General features: G+C 46.0%; 1 long non-coding RNA gene across 1 annotated transcript in view; it reads left to right on the top strand.

The window, feature by feature from the left end:
* Positions 1 to 5,791: 5,791 nt before the first annotated feature.
* LOC117804248 overlaps positions 5,792 to 21,427 on the top strand; it is a 28,496-nt gene continuing 12,860 nt past the window's right edge. Inside the window, exons 1-4 of the long non-coding RNA XR_004628598.1 lie at positions 5,792 to 6,073; positions 7,351 to 7,576; positions 19,840 to 19,912; positions 21,262 to 21,427. This is a non-coding gene — a long non-coding RNA (uncharacterized LOC117804248). The remainder of the gene's footprint in view (positions 6,074 to 7,350; positions 7,577 to 19,839; positions 19,913 to 21,261) is intronic.

Below are 21,427 nucleotides of genomic sequence, written 5' to 3'. Positions count from 1 at the left end.
AATCTTTTTCTTGATGCTTTTCTTCATTTTCCAAAAATGTAAATTGAAGATGTTTCTAATTCATTTTTCCATCAGATAAAACCGCAGGCTTTGCCTTTGAGATTTCATTTCTAGAACTGGTTCAGAATATAAATGCTAAGGTTAGCTTCAGTGCCAGTGACTGGGGATTTTCTCTAGTCTCTGGCTGATCATGTAGAAGCTGTGTTTCTCATTTCTTTTCTTTTCCGAAGCCATCCGACAGACACAGACTTCCACGGCAAAGAGGAATAACAGCAACTATTGTCTGTCAAGAAGTTACGCCATGATTTCCTCGATCCGCTCCTCATCTTTGGGATTTCATTGGTTCCCTTGATGAGAACTTTTCCTGAGGCCTTATGCAGACTTACTGTAAAGCAGTGATTTCATCACACTTTTTAAGCTTCTGGTTAAAAATAGACTATCTCATAGAATTCCCAAGGAAAATCATTTCTGTCAAATCTCATTGTTAATTCATAAAGGGCATTTGCTGTGCAAACAGAAGAGCGTGGAATCCAATGGATGTTTCCAAAGTTACCGTTTCTTACAGGAGTTTAATACATGATCTTTGTCAGCTGTGTGGGCCTGAACCAGTTAAACTTCATCCAACGGAGATAAATTTGATTTTGCATGAATTAGGGCAGCATTTGCAAAAAGCTCTCGGCAGAATATTCCATTCATATTCACTTCCAGCATCTTGTGCTTTTCTTTAAAGTTGGGAAGAGAAGGGTTTCCACTACTCATGGTGGGCAAATGTGCTCTGTGCTGTAGAGTGGAGGGAGCATGCGCTGTTATTATGATAATATTAATAATACTTTTCATGTACTACATTTTGGTTGACATTTCATCCTAATTGAGAAAAATCTAAAATTAATCTTCGTAAGAAACAAGACCAGAGTGGCTAATCAGGTTTGGAACTGGGACTAATTGTACCATAATCAGATTGATGGGCTGTTAAATATCTGATGTGAAAACCATATCATGAAAGGATAAGAAAGAATCTGTGCCAAAGTCCCCTTGAATTTTCCCCTTGTCTTTTATTTCGCAGTTTGTTCAAAAGGCTTATTGCCTCAGCCTCAAAGCACAGATCTAAGATCTCTACCATCTGGTAACTTTTATTTTTTAATCAACTCAACTTTCCTGAGAGAGTTGCAATAAATAGATAAGTAAGTAAGTAAGCAAGTAAGTAAATATCATCTGTTTGTCCAGGATAAGATGCTACCATGATGCTGTTTTGGGCAACTGAAGCTGTTGCTGATTCTGATGTTTTTAAATTAATTTTCAAGTCTGCTTACGGTTCATTTGTTGCTCATATGGGGTGTGGCAGATTGAGACAAGCAGACCTGGGACTAGGAACTTGGTAGAATGGGACAGGTCTAAGTAGCAACCATTCGGTCTCTCCCCAAGGTTAAGTCCCTCCCCTCATCCCTAGGGCTGGGTAGGCTGTCTGGTCGGGCCGTTGGTACTCAGGATCCTACAAACTCGTCCGAGTTCCCAGGGGGTGATGTGGGGCATAAAACATGAGCTCGACTTTTCCTTTTCTCCTGTAAGCAGCAGAGTCAGAGGTAGGTCTGTTATGGAAGGACTCCATGAATCTATATCAGAGACCATCTAAAAATCCACAGGCCACCTAAACCCACATAGAAGGATGGTCAGTCATCAATCCGATGGCCCTGATGACATCAACAGCCACATGCTCACTGCTCTAGGGTCTTTGTTGCAGAGCTGATGGTTGCAGTAGAAGTGGGATGACCTCAGATTCAAGTTTCAAAATGGCACTGAGGGTTTGAGTATCAAGTCCCAGAGCGCTCTAAAATAGCCAGTCTCGGGATTTGAAGATGAGATTTGAGGCTGAAGCTGGTGGAACCAGCAGAAAGAAATCTGAGACGGACTCGGGCAGGCGGCAGGGTTGTCAAGGCAGCAGAAAACGTTGGAAAGTCTACCTCAGAGAATTCTTTGTGTGTTTGTATGTGCAAAATGTATGCCCTCAAAATGTCCAAAGAGGATGTCCCTCTTATTTGGGGGGAGGGGAGAAAGGCACTGGTTATTTCTATAGGACTTAAAGCACATAAATCCCTCTCCCCTCTACCACCCCCATCCTCCCAGGAAGTGAAAAATTGCACGAACAACACACTTCAACCCAGAGTTTTGAGAAGAGTTTTAATGAACTGAAAAGCAAAAGCAAAACAACAACCCAACACCCATAGCCAAGCAGCAGCGGGCTCCTGAGAGTGCTGCTCAGTCTCCCAGTCACTGGAGTCAGATTTGTCTGGCTCTCTTCACCCTGAGTCCCTCTCAGTGCTCTGGGCAAGGGCCCTTGGAGAAACCTCATGATTTCTCTTTCTTAGCCAGAGATCTGCTGCGCCCTGAGCTGCTTGGGCCTCCTGGCCAGGGCAGCCCTCCTGTCCGTTCAGCTCTCCTCCCAGCCCTGCGGCTTCTCACTAGCCCGGAGCCAGCTCCCAGGGCCCACCTGGCAGGCCGGGGTGCTCAGGACCTGCCTCGTTCTACAAGGTATGGTTTTCTGCCTTCAAAGTGCTTCACGTTGCAGAGTCTGGTCTAAGACAGAAGTGGAGAATCCCAGAAAGGGCACAGTGTCTCCAGCTCTGACCTCGCTGACCTGGTTGGCTCTCTCACCTCCGGAAGGTCCGCCTTCCACACTTGCCCTTCCGGCCTCCCACTCCCACTTCAGCCCCAAGGGTGGGTGGGCAAAGGAGCTCCATTCATGAGTCATCTCTGTGGAAAAGGAGAGAAGAGCTGGTGCACAGGGGGTGGCTTCAGACACCAGACGCTTAGCGAACCGGCCAAACCCTCCTCACCAACGCGCATCCCTCAACCTGTTGGCTTCATGGAGGCACATGACTCAATGAGCTCTTTAACAATGTTTTTTGATATATTAAAGGGAATAAATATCTATTATAAAAAATAAGACACCTGAAAGTAAAGTAAAAAATGAAAGTTTCCGTTCACTGTAGTCTCCTCTCACCCCATCTCCTCCCCTGAGGAAAGCACTGCTGGCCTTTGAAATGAGTTCTTCCAGGCCTTTTTTTCTGTGCAATATGAGTGAATAGCAATCAAGCCTCTGAGTGCTGAATTGTTATGTCCACAAACACGGAAACCAGAAGCTTCTTGGGCAACCAGAGTATGCCATCAGGTTATTAAGACCAAGGCCTGTAGGCGTACCTTGATTCTTTTCATTTTATTTTCTTTTACTTGTCTATCCTATCTAAGAATGTAAAGTCCTACTAAGGTTGTATATCAATGATACCTCAATTAAAAAAAAAAAGTAAAGTCTTAGAGAATATGTCTAAAGAGAATCTTCGCTTGCTCTGAAGCTCACAACATCAAAATTCATAGTATTTAACGCTGTCCACCCCTCCTCTTCAATCCCATCTGTGTCTGTGCAGCCCACTGTGGAAATAAGCTCTTAGCGAGGCTCATGGAAGAAAGGCTCCAGGCTTCTGATTTCAGCCTGCCTTGTGTGTTAAATGTGTATTTCTGGACATCTAGAAAACAATCCTAAGTATTAAAAAAAAAAAAAGAAAAGAAAAAGCAGCGATCTTTCTCACACTCCAAATCTCCAAAACTTCTTGTGAAATGATTGCTTTGAGAACTTCCTGATTTGGTTGCTTCAGGATGGAAACAACTGCAACCTGAATTTTCTACATTCTGAAACCTTTGCTGGGTCATGCAGCCTGCATTGAACATCTCCCAGGAGTGACCTCTTTTCCTTGCTAAGATGGACCTAGCATTTCCTTTTTCCCAAGGATCAAATGATCTCCGGGGACCATGCATGCTTGAATCTCTCGGGTCTAGCTTTTTGGCTAAAAAAAGAAGATTGGTAAGGTTGGAGTGGTCAGCCTAATTTATTGTTTCTTTCCCACCAGGAAGGTGGAAGACTGCTCATTTCATGAGAAATTTTTGAAAAGGCTTTTGAATAATAACAACAAAAAGGAGAAACTTCATCCTCGAGTTGTGATCTGTGGCCTCCAGGGCAAAGTGAAGTCAAGGAATCCTTGGGCATGCATGTGGGCTCAGGGGAATCGCAACAGGAAAAAACCTTGGGGGTGGGGGGAATCCCTGGCTGGCTCACTTGGTGGAGCAAGTGACTCTTGATCTCAAGGTTGTGAGTTCAAGTCCCATGTTGGGTGTAGAGGTTGCTAAAAAAGGAAAAAAAAAGAAAAGAAAAGAAGAAAAAACCCCTTGCAAAGGGGCTCCAAGGGAGTTCTGCAATCTTAAGTGCTACTGTTGAAGGAAACTTAGGTTTTTCTAGCAGAATTTCCATATTTTATAAATGAGAAAGGGGAAGGCACAGAGGAGGGAAGAAGACTTCCAACCACCCCATAGCTGGAAAAAGAGGCCAGGTCTCTAGCTCTCCACCCAGGGCACCTTTGAGTATATCTGGCAGCCCCTCTGCTTACGACCCCCCTAAATTCTAAGTTTTTGTTTCAAAATTGTTAATAAGGTTGTATATATTGCTATTTCTGCATCATTCACTGTGCTCACTTTTGAAATGATGTTTTCGTAAAGAGTTTTATTTCAAGCTGCCATAGAGCGCCTGGAGCCCCTGAGCCTGGTGGTGAGAAGTCCCACCCCATAAGGAAGGCACTGGGTGCCCAGGGGCACTACTCTTTCAGAAGAAAGAGTGCTAAACATGAACGTGCCCTGCTCAGGAGGGCGGCTTCCTGTCCAGAGCCATCCCCCTGCTGTAGCAGGTGCTGCTTCTCGAGTTCTAGGCCCCGTGTTGATGCTGTTTGGGAATATAGCAGCTCCTATCAAAACTTGCTTCAAGTCAGTACGGAGAGAGGGCTTATTCAATAAATGGTCTCGGGTTGAATAACTAACCATTCTGTTAAAAAGAAATGCATTGCTGCTTTCTTAGGCCTTATACCAAAATACATTCCAGATGGATCACAAAGTTGGGTGTGAGCAAGTGAAATGGTAAGAGTGTTGGAAATAAACATGAAAGAATTTTTTTTTTTAAACATGAAAGAGTTTTAAAATTTAATAACCTCACACTGGGGCCAGAATTTCTGAGGCTGAGACACAAAACCTGGAAGCCATAAAAGAAAAGGCTAGTAAGTTTGACTACGTAAATAGTTTAAATTTCTGCAGAGCAGAGAATTATCATAAAGAAATTCAAAATACAAATAAGACTTAGAAAAATATTTGAGACATATATATCAGAGGTGAAGAGCTAATTTACTGAATGTCTTCTTAAAAAGTTTCACAACTCAGTAAGAAAAGGATCTGCAACTCGATAGAAAAAATGAGCAAAGGACAGATAGAAGCAGACAGAAGAAGTCCAAATGATTTATAAACAAAGAAAAATGGCTGAGCATATGAATAATTAAATAAATGCTATCTAAAACAACAGCAAGATAATATTTTTTACCTATTAGATTGTCACAGATCAGAAATTTTTAATAATAAACAGTGTAGGGGAGGCCGCAGAGAAAGAGGCGCTCAGAGACAGTTGGGAGACATGTCAGTTGGTGCAGCTTTTTGGAGTGAAAATTGACACATCGATGAAAATCTAAAATTCAAATACATTTTGACCTAGCAATTTTTTTTTAAAGATTTTATTTATTTATTCGACAGAGACAGAGACAGCCAGCGAGAGAGGGAGCACAAGCAGGGGGAGTGGGAGAGGAAGAAGCAGGCTCATAGTGGAGGAGCCTGATATGGGGCTTGATCCCATAACGCCGGGATCACGCCCTGAGCCGAAGGCAGACGCTTAACTGCTGTGCCACCCAGGTGCCCCTAGCAATTTCTTTTTAAGACGTTATGCTAAGAGATGTATACAAAAGGATGTTCATTACAGCCCTGTTTGTAACACAAAATCACCTAAATGTTTTTCAATAGCAGGTTGGCTAAATAAATGTTGCTGTGTGGGGTATAGAGACTGCCCCACAGGTGAGAGGACACTGGCATCGGCACAGTCATTGCAACATTGTAAATTGCAGAAGATGGAAGGGACAAGCCAGGTGTCCTTCAACAAGGGCCGGGTTGAGAAGATTGTGGTATGGACCTGCGCGGATGGGACGCCCTCACCAGACAGGTGAGCGCAGGTATACAGCGCCCTGCTGTTCGTGTGGTGATCACAGGGACACGTGCATGTTTGTATGTGCTTTGACCAACTGGGGAAGAGATCCCAGGAAGGGGATGATGTGCCTGCCTCTAGGGAGAGGACCATGGGGACCGGGGAACAGGGTAGAAAGGGGAGACCTGCTTTTCATTATCGACTTGTTTGTACCTGGGCCCCGGATGTTATGCTCTTAAAAGTTATTGCTGATCCCCATGAGTTTTCGTGTATTTAGGTTCCCTTCGTTGATGTTTACCATATTAAAAACTGAAGCTGAGAAATTTTTGAAAACATCAGAAAATAAACACATTCCATCATCAGAGCACGGAGGACATCAGAGAATCATGTAAAAACTCCGAAAAACTCCTCTGTACAGCAGTTGAGAGATTAAGAGTGAAAAGAATAAATAACATTTTAGTATTCTTATAAAAATAGCTCTGACTTCATGAAGCCCACCCCCAGGGGTCCCTGGGCCACACTTTGAGAACCACTGTTACGAAGAATGGAACAGACACTGATAGATGGTGCAAACACCAAGCACACACAGCAGGGCTCTCGACACCAGGACTAGGCTGGTGTCCCCGTGAAATGCTGCAGCCTGGTGTCTCCCCTCGCCCTCGGCCGGTGACAAAGAACAGTGGGCACTCTTGGCCCCCTCACCTGCCTCCTCCTTCGGCTGCAGGGCTTGTGTGTAACCATGCACAGTGGCTTTGGAATGTGGCTTCTCCCAGGTGCATTATTTCCTGGCGTTAGAGGCAGGCATGTGACCACCTGGCCTGGGAGCCCAGAGCCCGCCTTCTCCTCAAGACCTTGCTGACAAAATCTGTGGGGGTTGGCTCTAGAGCAGAGGCCGTTTGGAGATGGGATTTGGGGCCGAAGACTTTTGAGAGATTCTGCTCCACAGCCTAGACAGTGGCCGAGTCCAGGAAAAGCATCCTGCACGGTTGATAAAGGGCTCAGCCACTGCCCATCACAGCATCTCTTAGGTGGCAGTGGGGTCAGTGGGAGCCCGGGCGCGCTCCTGCTGCTGCTCGCTTCTTCCCTGGCTTCAACGTTGCAGTTCGGCCTCAAGTCCACAGCCGTAGAATAGGGAAGGAGGCGGCATCCTTAATGCTCTGGACCAAGCCTTGGAGGAATGAGACCCGAGAGTGGCGGGGTTGGGGTCTTTCTTACTCTCCGTGCTTTACAGACATTCACTGACTTCGCCCTCTCAAACACACCGAGAGGTGACTGTTGTTCTCTGCGCTTTGCAGATAAGATCATCTTCGAGAGGCTGGTTCACGCCCATGGTCACACAGCTAGCATGTTCTGTGGAGCCGCATTCTCTTCTGTCTGACTCAGTGTCCACGGTCTTAACCCTTCAGAAATACTGCCCAGAAGCCCTCATCTAGAAGGTTGTGTTTGAGTTTCACTTCCTTGCCCTACCCAATTTTGGAAAGAACCATTCAGAAACACCTTGTCTCTTGGGAGATATGACAGGTAAAAAAAATGTGATGGGGCAGGAGATGGGACATGTGTCTTTGAATTCCTGATGAGGTTTTATTTGCAGGTAATTCTGGAGAAAATGAATCAGACCCAGTCTCACCACTTCATTATCACATCTGCGAAACTGAGAAATTTAGGTTCAGGTCAGGAACGTGACTGAGAAAAAGTGAAATTGGCCTATCCTCGGGGTCCTTGGGACCATGTCTTGGTTGGTCTGTGACCTTAGTTCATTCGTAAGAAAGTTTGGACTAAGAGTTTTTCTCCTTAAACAAAACAACAACAACAAAATCCCGCCCATTAATTCCAAACTCCATATTAAATTCCAAATTTAATACGAGCGATGAGACTGGATCTGATTCATTTTGTCTAGAATTACCTGCAAAAATAATTAACATGAATTCAAGGTTGACTGTTGGGGTGCTGATTCTTTCTCTTGGCGTAATTGTTTCCTGACAAATTGTGCAGGGGTATGGCACAATACTTCACTTTATGTTTGGTCTTCACAGTACCTGCATAAAGAAGGTCTTTTTTTTTTTTTTGCAAAAATATTCCAAGGCTTTATCAGTTTTCCCATGAGTTTCAGCTCCGTCCTTTGATATTTAAATGATCTCTTTTGAAGCCCCTATCCTGTCATCGCCCTCCGATTTTCTCTTCTTCAGTTGTTAGCTGGTGTAGCTTTCCCAGATTCTCATTTGTTAATATGGTTTCACGTGTCTGATTTGAGGAGCTTGCCAATAACACCTGCGCCTACTTCACAGAAAGTTAGTATTTCCCAACATTTGCCATCTCTTTGCATTTTTTGCACATATCCCTTACAAAACAGTTGGCAAAGAACATAGCATTCCTACCTTGGGGGAACTGGCTAGTGTGAAAAGGAGAGGGATGGCTGAGGAGGTATAAAATAGAAGAGTGGTCAGTTCTTTTAGTGAATATTTTTGTATTATGATGACTTTTGCTTTTCTTGTGTAACTTCTAATTGGAACTTGGGTAGTAAATACTCCCATGACAGGCTCCTTGATAGGTATCACCGGGTGTACCAACTCCAGTTGGTGCCTAGTACTGGTCTGAAGCATGGCGTTGAGAGGGATCCTGAGATGCTATTCGGTCTTTCTAGGGAAGAGTAGTATGATTGATTAACGCTCTTTGATGAGGTATGGGAGGGATTGAGTGGCAGTCTGTGTGCTGACCCAGCCCATACCAAATACTAAGCAATTGCCAATTTTTCTTTCTTACAATGTGGCATTGTTGGGGAGAGATTAAAAAAAAAAAAAAAAAGCAAAGAAAAATTACCATCATTACTCCGAAGTCGTTCAGCTCTGAGAAAAGACAGAAACTGGAGTTGGTTGAATATTAATTCTGTTAGTACCTGTTTTGGCAGCTGCTTGGCCAGCCAGATGGTAAAAAAGAAGTCTAGTGGTTATTAACCCACACAGGGCGCCTGGGGTCATGATCCCAGGGCCCTGGGATCAAGCTCCCCCACCTCAAACTCCCTGCTCAGTGGGGAGACTGTTTCTCTCTCTCCCTCACCTTTCCCCTCCGCTCGTGCTCTCTCTCTCTCAAATAAATAAATAAAATCTTAAAAAAAAAAAAAAGAACCCACACAACATTCTTGTTGGGATGGTTTTTATTTCTCTCTGCTATCTTGCAATCGTGGAAATGTAGATGTAAAACAAGGAATTAAGGGGCGCCTGGGTGGCGTAGTTGTTAAGCGTCTGCCTTCGGCTCAGGGTGTGATCTCAGCGTTCTGGAATCGAGCCCCACATCAGGCTCCTCCACTGGGAGCCTGCTTCTCCCTCTCCCACTCCCCCTGCTTGTGTTCCCTCTCTTGCTGGCTGTCTCTCTCTGTCAAATAAATAAATAAAATCTTTAAAAGAAAAAACCAAACAAGGAATTAAGATAAAACAGAAATGTTACCTCTTGTTATAATTCTGGCTCTGACGTCAGACACATTTGGGTTTGATTCCAGTTCCAACATTTATTGAATGGTATTAGGCAAGTTACTAAATCTGCCTAGACCTCAGTTTCCGCATCTGCGAAATGGGAGTAATGATAGTAGGCGCCACGCTGAATTGTCCTGAGTACGAGGCGTGTGCACGCAGCGAGTTCTTGATTCCTGAAACGGGGATAGCCAGCTTCTCTCCCAAGAAATGTGTGTGATGACTAGTTCAGGGTAATGCCTGCAAATGCTAAGTTTGAGGGCCACCTAAACCATACCTCAAAATCTTGCCCCTGGAGTCACCCAGATGTCACTGAAGCCAGAGAGCGAGCTTACAGAAACAAAAGAAGCCGGTAAGCCAGTGGGGTTACTGCTGGGGACTCTCAGCAATCTCCTTCCTGCTTCTCTCCAGGAATGTGGTTGCCACTCAAGCAAGACTCCCATCTCCACTAATGATCTTAAAAGCTAATCGGAAGATACCAAGAAATACAGCATTCTCAGCATGCCTCGCCCTTGCTGAACTCTTAAATGCTTTTGTTCCAGAGAAAGTTGTTTTAATTCAAATCTGTTCAGTCTTTCAGTTTCAACCTTCTCTGTTTCACTCAAGCTAAGGGCATCCTTATTCTCTAGCTGGGGAGGGAGCCCGAAGGTCAGTTTCATTTGCACAGAAAGAAAGAAAGAAAGAAAGAAAGAAAGAAAGAAAGAGCGAGGGGCGCCTGGGTGGCACAGCGGTTAAGCGTCTGCCTTCACGCCCAGGGCGTGATCCCGGCGTTCTGGGATCGAGCCCCACATCAGGCTCCTCTGCTGTGAGCCTGCTTCTTCCTCCCCCACTACCCCTGCTTGTGTTCCCTCTCTCGCTGGCTGTCTCTATCTCTATCGAATAAATAAATAAAATCTTTAAAAAAAAAAAAAAGAAAGAAAGAGCGAGCAGGGAGATGAGAAATCCGCGCTGATATGAGAGAGGGAGAAAGTTCATTATTTTATGATCAGAGAGTCAATGGGTTGTTTGTTTTACCACCTCATTTCGAGATTTTTCTTGTTGACATGATGGGTTAGATTTTTCAGGGGTGAAAAATCAAATGATTCAGAAGCAAAGGAGAGAAGATTGAACAGGTGCCAATTAAAATATCAATAATGACTTTTGCAGTCACAGGGTAGTAAGATAAATTATGGGAACACTGATTACTCTCCTAACATAAATTGTTGATGAGTACCCTCTGTAAATCTGCCTCCCTTGTCCTTCCAACTCCACGTGCAGGGGCGTCAGTTACAGGGCAGAGTGGCCAGTGCTGTGAGGGAGAGCATCCTTTCCGGGCATCGAGGTGCTGGTAGCAGGTGCAACCGTTTTCTGAGCTCTTGAGAGACAGACTTGGCATCTACCAGTCTGGGCTCTGCCACTTTCTAGCTGAAGGACGTGGGGCCATACAGCTCAAAGCCTTAGGCTCCTTGTCTGTCACGCAGAGGTCATGGTGGTGCTGTTATTAGGCCAGGCTAAGCTCCGCTGCTGTGCTTCCACTCAGTAGTGAGTAATTAATTATAATTAACACTCGGCATTTTATAGTTTTGTACCTCCACTTTAGGAAACAAGGGACTTGCCCAGGGTCACGTGGTAATTGGAAGAGCCAGGATTTAAGGAGAACTTTGAATGAACAGCATCTCTGTCTTGGTTTGGTGCAAGTCACTTACAGGTGGAAGTCATGGGTACTCTGAACAGTTGCTGTTCAGCCAGACTGAAAGCAGAGGAATGATCCTGGATGGTGTTGGCGCGGCCTCTTTGGAAAAGGAAGCAAGAGGATTATGACTTATGTGGCGTGCACTACCAAGAACAATTTTTAGAAGATGATCATTACCCTATGTTAATTGGAAAAATAATTTGTTTTCTTTTACGTGGTTTAGGCTTTCTTTGCATCATCTCTAATCATATGGGCCTTGGACTTCTATGGACGAAACATGAGAATGTATGACCACATTTAGCAGAAGAGGCACTGTATTGTTCTTTCAGGGGTGAAGCTGAAGCCAGACCCTGTTCCTCTGTCTTCCAGTACCGCCTACGCCATCTTGCTGGGGCCCAGGGGCTGCCGCTAGTTCTCTCACCCGTGAGTGGGAGTGGGCGCTGAGCTGGCTATAATATGACTCCTTGTTTAAAGCAAGCCAGTGCTTAGTTACCTGAACCTTCCCAGCTTTTCTTTTTGCCTAACGTGGTCTAAAGCTGTACGTTTTAAACTGTAATGTGCACGCAAGCTTCCAGGCATCTTGTTCACGTGCGTATTCTGGTTCAGTAGGTGTGGGTTGGGGTCTGAGACTCTCCAATCTCGTCAGGCTCCTGGGAGGTGCCTGTGCAGCTGACCACGCTGATTACAAATAAAATAGACCAGTTTTTCTGGCCAGGGCAAAAGGAAGCATCTTGAAGCCATATGGTTCTAAAAGAGATTTTAATAATAATATAATAATAATAATAATAATAATAATAATAATAAAATAGCACGCTCTGCCAACCATGCACAACATAGTTTACTCAAATGGTCTCCTCTTTAAAAATACTCCCCCCCACTCCACCCCTCCAGTATCCCAAGAATGCATTTGGAGTCAGCTGCCATGCCAAGATATTTTGCTGGACTCTCTTGCCCCGTGTTTTATTTCTACGTGTGCTAATACCAGATTTGCCTAGTACTTCAAATGTGGGTCTCTCAGGGGGCAGTGCCTCTAAATCCGTCTCCACATTAACCATGGGCTGCTGACAGATGGCAAATGAGGGCCTACACTCTCCGGCCTGCGCCTTATATCCCGTGAGCTCTGGCCTTGGCTACTGTCTGTGGTTGTGAGGTTTGGCTCATGGCACCGTGATTTCCTGACCGTGGGCTCTTCTTAACACCAGTGATAAGCCTCGTCCAGCCCTTGACAGTCCCGGATCTCTATCTGGTAGCTTCTGCACGCCGATGGACTTTGGCTGATGTCAGGCAGTCTGGAATTTTAACCTTGGTGTTTTTCATATTTTCATTTCCTTCCCAGCAGATCTAAGCAACTGCTGGCCTGCTTCTGTCCATCAGCCATGACCATCCCTTCAGGGGGTAAATATGGAAAGTTCGGTTACTTCATAATTTCTTTCCCCGCACCCCCTCTCGGCCCACCCCAGCTGTGAACAGCTGAACACGCCGCAAGGAGCTGGAAGGCCCTCAGAGGGAAACCTGCCCCTGGCTTTCTGCGTAATGGCGTCATAGCCTGGTATTGCTTTCTTACTGAGACTCCCAGCTGCCATCAAATGCCTTCCCGCCACGGTGCTGATGATACCCATTGTGCAGATTCGAGAAGCTGTGTGGGTCTCAGGAGTGTACCACACGGGGATGGAGAAGGAACTCCCCATTTGGTCTTTATGTCGCTCGCACAAAACTTCATGCCATGGCAACACGTGAGCCTGGAGACGGGTCTCTGAGGGGCCTTTCTGTAGGTCAGCAGCACTGCTAAGGGACCACTACAGGGACGAGATGATTAAAAAAGAGTTTCCCATCAATCACTGAGACCTGTCACTTTTCAGAATGCTTTCTGTGCGCGGTCTCTCCCCGCCATTCATGCCTCCGGCTCCCACCTTGGTTCAGCCTCATCCCTTCCTTCCTGCATCACTGCCAGCCCGGCCCTCCGTGTTCGAGGCCTGCTCCCCCTCGGCACATGCTTGCAAGGAAAATCTCCCTAAAGTACTGTTCTCCCTGTGCTGTTCCTCCCCTTAGAAACCAAAAATGGCTCCATACTGCCTTGGAGATGGAGCATGAATATGTCTGCACATGTCAAGGCCTGAGCAATCGGACATTCTCTGGTTTGTCAGCTGCATTTCCCACCACTCCCCACGTGGCTCGGGCCAGTCTCTCCCGGCTCTCTGTCCCCTGGGGCTGGGCTTTGGCTGGGCCCCCTCTGCCCAGCTTCCTTCTTCCGGGGTTCCCAAAGCACCTTGTGCTTCTCCTGTCTGGTACCTGGCACACTTGTCACTAATGTCTTGGTTGCATCACTGTTTGTTGTCTGTCTTCCTCAACATTCTCAGGCCCTGTGAGGGCAGGGGCACCATGTTAGGCTGTTAGGGCTGCCCTAACATAGTACTGTAGACCGGGTGGTACAACAGGCATTTTCCTACAGTTCTGGAGGTGAGAAGCCCAAGATCAAGGTGTTGGTAGGTTTGGTTTCTGCTGAGGCCACTTTCCTTGCCTTGAAGAAGGCCGCCTCCTTGCTGTGTCCTCTCACAGTCGTGCCTCTGTGCACACGCATCCTTGATGTCTTCCTGTTCAAATTTCCTCTTCTTATAAGGACATCAGTCAGATTGCCTTAGTGGGCTCATTTTAATGTAATCACCTCTTTAAAGGCTCTATCTCCAAATATAGTCACATTCTGAGGTACTGGGGGTTGGGCTTCCACATCTGAATTTTAGGGCAAACAGCTTAGCCCGTAACAGGCACTTTCCTTCCCTCTCACTAGTGTATCTCCAGCATCTAGCCCTGTGTCTGGCTTATGGAGGGCAGGCCTCAGGATAGGCTCGTGGCTGAAATGATGTGTGAAAGAAGCTATTGTCTGTCTCTGAAGTGTCCTGTCCCTCATCCCTCCAAACATTCGAGGCCCGGTCTAGCCCTGGCCCCACCTGGGAAGACGTCCCAAGCCTGGCTGACTTCCTTCTTTGAACTTCTCTAGCCTACACTTACACACACGCACATGCTGACTCTCCCAGGGCTTTTAGCCTTGACCCTTAGCTACAGTGCACAACTGGGGCTGTGCCCCTGAGGACCAGGCCCAAGGAGGCTGCTCTAAAACAAACCCCCTTCCCCCAGACCAACGTGTCAGTGATTTTCCCTCAGGAGTGATCTGCACCCACCGTGATTAACAGCTCCATTGAGGAGGTCCCCGAGGAAAGAGCCCACTGAAACTCACCCGGCCCCACAGCAGAGCCAGACAGAAGCTGTGGGTTTGGGTACTTGGTTTTCTTTGTCCTGGAAATCATCATAGACCAAGATGGGGAGCACCATCTACTTGTCATCTTTTCTCAAATAACAGATTGACACATTTTATTGTCTCAAAGCATTTAAAATCTGTGTGAATTGTGTTTTCTTTCCCACCATTATTCTTTGCCAGCACTCAGAGCATGTCTTCTGAAATTCAAAGAGTTAAGGCTGGTTATATATTGAACTCATTCCCCAGCAACTTAATTATTGACCCAGCTTGTAAATCATTCATAGCTTTCCAGAGGTATCCATATACTTCTGCGGGCAGCAAATGGTACCCCGGGCTATTTGCAGAATGGAGGCTGGGGTCAGGGAGAGTGTGAAAAATTAAGAATAACAACACTTCCTTTTCTCCCTGAACTTCCACTGCCCTTTTAAATAAAGCTAATGCTTTTGTCCTTTGCCACCTGCTCAGAGAACCTAAGTTAACTGCCAAAAAAGCTTTCATTTCACTCCCCATTCTCCACACCATGCCGCCCCAAGGACACCAGGTAACTTCAGTCTCGGCTAGGAGTGAAGGAGCTGGGCACAGCCATCTTGCCTGGAGTCCCTCTGGGTGACAGCCAGGGCTTTAGGAATGTAACATCTTAACATTTTAAGTAACTCTTCTAATCCTATCAGGGGCTGGATGGGAAGCAACAGCTTTCAGCTGGCTTGCCAGTGGGGGCGTTCAGGCGGGTTTGTGGTTAACCAAGGCCACACACCCAGTAAGCAACAAGATGGGGTTTAATTGTAGTGGTGTCTGGTGGGGGGGCCTGGCACCTCTGTGGTGTCGGGTATCAGCCAGGCCTGCTTCTTTTCCAGTGAGAGGAGAGGTCCAGTCAGGTCTCACTGGCTGGCTGCAAGGTTTGGCTTTAATGGCTGTGAAAACAGACACCAAAAGAATCAAAGTGCTGCATTCCTGTGTCTAAATGGCAGCTAATCCCCTCTCCTGTGAAGGAGCAGAAACCACAGGTGACATTCAAGCCCTGGGCAGAATCAGCTGTTTGGTTCATGTGTCCCCAAGTCCTGTAGTTCTCGGAGCTGAAAGGCACCTTCAAGATGCCTCAGTTCGTCTCACAAGTGAGGAAGTGGAGGCTGGAGCGTGTTCAGGGGTTGTTTCTGGTCCCCACTCGTGCGTGGGCCACCTGGAGCCCGGTTCTGCTGTCCTCTAGGCTGGGGCTCTCTTTCGCGTCATGACTTGTTTTTCTCCAATGGGTTATATAAGCCTTTACTCAAGAGTTTCAATTAATATAGGCTGGAAATAGGCCTATTTTATCAAACCTAGAAAAGAAATGAATGGCAAGAGTCTTCGTAAAATAAACAACAGAATATTTAAAATGCCAAAAGATGATGTCACTATTTTCCAAAGCTAGAGACAGATCGTTCTCCACTTGTTCAGGGCACACCGTCTGGTTCCCAATCAGTTCCAGGCAAGCTCCCGTGGAAGCACACCCCCTCCCTGCCTCCCTGCTCCCCGAAAACACCTGGAATACTTGGGGCTCCTTTGTGCTTTAGAACTGCCTCTTTCTTTCCCTTGGAAGTGTAGTCGCTCAGTGGTGTGGGGTGGGGGAAATCCAGGAGAAGAGATCAGCCGGGGACTTGCTATGAGTGTTCTACAAGCATCCTTGCAGGCTACACTCCACTCCTGTGACTGCCTGTCCCCTTATAGAAGCTTCTAAAGGCCTGAGGTTGCAAAATCCAACTTTGTCGGCAAGCAGCTGAGGGCTGCTTCATACCAGCCAGCCACTGCCTTTCTCACTAACCTGAGTTCTCACCTGTGGAGAACATCTGTTAGAACCAAGCAAATCATTTTTCTCAGTTCTGCTCTCACGTGGTACCACTTCTGGCCAATTGCTTTTCATATATTTATTCATTCATTTAATATTCATGAAAAACCTACAAGGTGGGTTTTCAGATGAGGAAACTGAAAGTCTGAGCAGATAAGTGGCTTTCTCAGGTTTACGTAATTAGTAGTATCTCTGAGGTCGTCTTCAGTCCACAATACCTCTTTATCAAAGCACAGTATCCTGTGATTAAAAACAAAACCAGAACTCTTGTCCTTAATCTAGAACCTGCTTAGATAAGTGGGTGACTGGAGAAGGTTGCTGACTGTTGCACTATGTGATTTTAGAGTCCTCTGCCTGTATGATGTGTGTGTGTGTGTGTGTGTGCGTGTGTATAATGGACTCAATGTTTGTGTCCCCCCACAAATCCATATGTTGAAATCCTAACCTCAATGTGATGAAATCATCGGGAATCCTTACGAATGGAATCAGTGCCCTTATGAGGATAGAGATGAGAGAGCTTTCTTCTTTCTCTTTCTCTGCCATGTGAGGACCCAGGGACACGGTGGCCAGAAACCAGGAGGAGGGTTCTTATCAGAGCTTGACCATGCTTGCACCTTGATCTTGAACTTCCAGCCTCCAGAACTGTGGGAAATAAATGTTTCTATTGTTCAAGCCGCCTAGTCTATGGTCATACGTTATAACATCTCTGTAGTTGTCTCAAGACCACATTCATTTATATGTATCAGCAGCAGCACTCTTCCTCTGGGATGAAGTCCTTGTTGGCTTGAGGATGAAGTCTGTGACTGTGGGCTGCGAGCTTTGTCAGTTTATTCGCTGGTCAGAGCTGTAGGCCCATGAAGCATACTGCTGTGCTGAATTGTTCTGGAAGGTAGGTGGTGGGGCACAGACGTTTACTCCCACAGTTCTGCCCACCTTGCCCTGGCTTACCCAGTTCACAGAAGGATGTATGAATTCTATGTAAGGGAGGCCTTTACAGATGAAATTATCCAATTACATTTCTTCATTTTAACAGTGTGAGTAATAGAGACAATGTTAGGTAATTTGCAGGCGGGTCAGATGAGACAATATTGTCCCTCACGTAAAGGCTACACCCTAACTCCAGCATGGAAAACACCGAACAGTTCATCCCTCACAGACCCCAGGTCCTGCGCCCGCTCTTAGGATCACATCAACACAGCACAGGTGAGAAAAGCTGCCTGAGCGTACACCGGAAAGGCCACCTCAGGCTGCAAGGGTCCTGCTGTTCTCTCTCGCCACACTTTTTTGCCTTCTAGTAATTTTCCCGGGGTTCCAACGCCTGGCGTGTGACTGGGCCTCTCTCCTCAGCCAGTTCTGATGGCTGCTGAGCTGAGCAGACGAGCCCGGATGCTCATTCCTCATGGGGTTCTGCCCCATCCCGGCCCCCACCTGGCGCCCCAGGGTGCATATATAAGACCAACATTTTATTTACAATTTTGCTTTAAAAATGATGAAGCTGACTTCACAGATATTGGAACGCTGGTGTGGCCCTGCGAGCGGGCATAGAACGGGGTTTATGAGGGACAAACTGTACGTGTTTTCCATGCTGGAGTTAGGGTGTAGCCTTCACATGAGGGAGAACATTGTTTCATCTGACCCGCCTACAATTGACCTAACATTAAATCTCTATTACTCACACTGTTAAAATGAAGAAATATAATTGGATACACATCAGGATATTATTTTTATTTGTTGCATTTATGAAATCCGGCTTTATGTAGCCTTATCTTAATTTTCAAAGCTATTTATTGTCTTATATTAACTATTTTGTACCTTATATTTACTCTCATAAAAAAGAAATATATCAGCCAAAAAAGATGGTTGAAAGATACGTTTTTATCAGTGTGTGGTCCTGGATTCATTTCTGTCTCAGAATTGGGCTCCCTACCCCTGGTCTCGGTAGAAATTAAGTTCTCTTATCTCTATCTGGCAGGGAGGGTGCTCAACAGAATAAAGATTATCACGTGGGAATGTTGGCAGCTTTCCTCTCTTTCCCAGATAGCTGAAAATAATGCTGTGATGGTCTGCCCAATGTCCTCCCTCCTTTCCCCTTCTAAAGAGGAAGTGTTTTTATTCCTTTTTTAATCACTGGGAGAAGGGTTGTATGAATGTACATGAACAGGAGTTAGAAGAGAGGAAGTAAGGCGAGGAAACACACAGTGTGGGGCGGGCTTGGAGGGAGATGCTGGAGAACAGCATGTCGGAGTTACACGAGCAGAGAAGGAAGGAGAATTCGTGAATGTCGCTGTGCGCCACATACATGCCTTCTCTTCATGGTTTCCCAATAAGGAATTTGAGTCTTTGAAATTGCTTTTTTCTACTGGGCTGTACTCCTTCACCACCATACCAGTATTAGACTGAACCATGTGGATCCTGGCTTTATACTGGTCATATGTGAAAAATATTCCCATGTCACCTCCGTTTTTAGGACTTTCCATTACTTTTTTTTCTTAAGTGGGCTCCATGTCTAACTTGGGGCTCAAACTCACAACCCTGAGATCAAGACCTGATCTGAGATCAAGAGTTGGACCTTTACCTGACTGAACCTCCCAGGTGCCTGGGGCTTTCCATTGCTTTGCTCCCATCGAGTCAGAGGCATGATATTATGATCACAAGCATCATGATTTGGCTCTCCTGCGGTGGAACACCATCTTTTGGACGCGTCTACAATAAGTCTAGACATAATTCATCTCTAATTAATCGGATGAACCTGAGAGGAACTGTGTCATTACCATGAATAAGAAGCTTCCTAACTGGAGTTACTTTAAATAGTGAGCAAGTGGGGAACTTACTCCCAATGTATTGACTAGAACAAAATCTGTTAGAGAAGCTTCCAAATATTTCAGATTTGTTCCATCCTTTTATCTGGAGAATCCTATGAGGACCACCCCTGTCTTGTAGAAATGTAGTCAAAATAATTTTTTAGAGGCAAAGGTGATTTTGCTGGTATTCTTTCAAAAAAAAAATTTTTTTTTAATTAGGGAATTCTCCACTGCCATAAGCTAATAGAAAGATGTGACACTGTGTGTATGTATAATAGAAATGTATTCAGCCATTTTTTCCCCTGTATGTCTTACTAGAGAAGTTGGTTATATTATTTATCGGGTTCAAAAATACATTCTGTTGTTGTTTGAAGATTTTATTTATTTATTTGACAGGGAGGGAGAGAGAGAGAATGCACAGGCAGGGGAGTGGCAGGCAGAGGGAGAGGGAGAAGCAGGCTCCCTGCTGAGCAGAAAGTCAGACCTGGGGCTCTATCCCAGGACCCCAGGATCATGACCTAAGCTGAAGGCAGATGCTTAACTGACTGAACCACCCAGATGTCCCCTCAAAAATGCATTCTTGGGCAATGTTTATCAACTCAGCCTGTCAAGAGTGCTCCTAGAGTCCAGAAGATATGCTGTGCTTCCCACAACTGCCCCAAACTCCAGAGCTGGGACCTTTCTCTCATGTTTGTGGAAATGGTGTGCTCTCAATTTGGGGGCAACTGACTAACATGTTGTGTTCATCTGGTTTTGTTTTGTTTTCACTCTTCAGGTGTTTGTCACTCCAGCAAGAAGTTGGTGAAAGACAAGTCCTAAGTGATTAACAAACTGGAGGCTTATGATTGGTGATTATGGTTTCCCTAGTTCATTTTAGAATAGAAAATAGAAATTTGGCTGTATTTCCTAACTTTTTCTCTGCACTATTTTAATCACTTCACTGATTTCTTTTTAATCTTTGCAACACCTTATACGCCAGTTCTCTGGCTTTCTCCGTTGTCTGAAGCATGTTTCCCTTTCTACCATCCCAGCTCGTCTCCTGGACCTTGAAATATAGCCGGGGTTATGCTATATGTTTACCAGTCCTCCAGGTGTCCCTTAATCTAAGAGGGCTCCCCTGATTGCCTTGGGCTGGATGGGTGAGATCGTGCTTTCCTCAGAGTTTCTTGGATGCTTACTTTGTATTTCTATGTATGGCTTATGGCCCCTTCTGGGTCATTGGCTCCTGACTGTGGTGCTGGGATGTCAACCACCTCCTCCTCATTGGGAAGCACCATCCAGGTAGTCAAAGGTGAAAGCTGACTTTGGGAGGATCTGGGGCTGTAAGCCAAGATCATGGGAGATGCCAGAGCCTAAAGGACCAAGTCAAGCAAGAGTCCATAGGAAGACCAAGGTCCAAATATCAGGCTGCATGTGGATGAACGTGACATTTAGGAGGTCCCAGGCAGGGATATGAGTCAGGGCCTCAGAACCCAGAGTTTGGAGTTTGGGGGTTGAAATGAAAGTGAAAGAAGATTGGGGTCAAGGCTAGGACAGGAAGAAGAAAAACACCTGAGCAATTATTTTTTAATCACAGCTGCTGCGTTTAAGTCCATTTGGGGGTAGCGTGTGGGCAGACATCTCTGAGGGGCAAACAATACAGAATTTGTCAAATAAATGAATAATTAAGCATTTGTAAAGATTGCTTCTTGTTTGAAGAACACGCAGGATACTTGAGTGCCAGGGTAGAAGGGCCCCCCTGTTACCTAGGATTTGTTTTTCAGAGTAGAGAGTATATATTTCCATGCATCTCCATGGGGCATTTTTATTTCTTGCTCATTTTCCACCACCCCAATCAATATACAGTTAAAACTTGATCTTCTGTTCAATCCACAAATTCCAAGTACAGTGAGTCACAGCGTCTCTGAGAAGTAATCAATACATCATTCGCTACCCATCAGAGTTCGATCAACAATGCAGAACCCCTGTGTGTGACAGAGAATGAAGTGTCCGGGGCTCCTCCCTTTGCACTTGCATGAGCTGGGGGAGGCTGTCTCTGTGCGCTGCTGGCCCTGGGTTGAGCTGAAGTTGCTGGGGGGACAGCTGGATGCCGTGGGGCAGTGAGGGAAGCAGCTGGGAGTGGGTAAGAACAGGGACAGACGCTGTGGACAAACGGGAACCTGCATTTCTCTCACCAGCTCCAAACTTGACCCTGCAGGTCCCTGGCATTCCTTGATGGAGCTGCCCTCGCACCCGGCTCGAGGCTGCGAACTGATGGACGAGATCCGGTGGGAGCGGAGGGCTGAGGTCTGGGGCTGCCTCACGCTCACAAGCCAGGCCAGCAGTCAGCAGCAGTGTTGGAGCCCCGCAGACGCCCCGAGGAA

This window comes from Ailuropoda melanoleuca, chromosome 10 (genome assembly GCF_002007445.2).
Source record: "Ailuropoda melanoleuca isolate Jingjing chromosome 10, ASM200744v2, whole genome shotgun sequence".
Lineage (NCBI taxonomy): Eukaryota > Metazoa > Chordata > Mammalia > Carnivora > Ursidae > Ailuropoda > Ailuropoda melanoleuca.
The sequence above is the reverse complement of the archived record's forward strand: the minus strand, read 5'-3'. Positions and strand labels throughout refer to the sequence as shown.